Raw genomic sequence first — 402 nt, 5'->3', positions numbered from 1 at the left:
TAGAAGCCAAATGCCACGTTAAATAATTTAAAAATAATCCCCTGAAAGCTTCCAGGAGCTCGGATTGGAAGGAGGGATGAGCCCAGAACCACGCCTCCTGCCAGCAGGCTCTGCACTGAGCTCTCCAGGGACGGGACCTTTCACGTAATATCGCCCGGCTTGCGGATTAAAAATTCATTTCCGAGTGATTTCGGGCTGCCGATGTGAAATCCGCCCTGTTGAAGGATTTAATGTGATTCGCCTGGCTCACGGTTTACCTCTGGGCTGCATTTTCAACTTTGTAGCAGCGCTTTGACCGAGCTGGTTACGAAAAGTGAGCGGAGGGGCTTACCTTTCTCTGAAAGCGGCTGCTGCTGTTCTCTGAGACAACAAGGTGTAGAGCTGGATGAACACAGCAGGCCA

Source organism: Rhincodon typus, chromosome 15, assembly GCF_021869965.1.
Source record: "Rhincodon typus isolate 14 chromosome 15, sRhiTyp1.1, whole genome shotgun sequence".
NCBI classification, from domain to species: domain Eukaryota; kingdom Metazoa; phylum Chordata; class Chondrichthyes; order Orectolobiformes; family Rhincodontidae; genus Rhincodon; species Rhincodon typus.
This window is presented reverse-complemented; position numbering follows the sequence as displayed.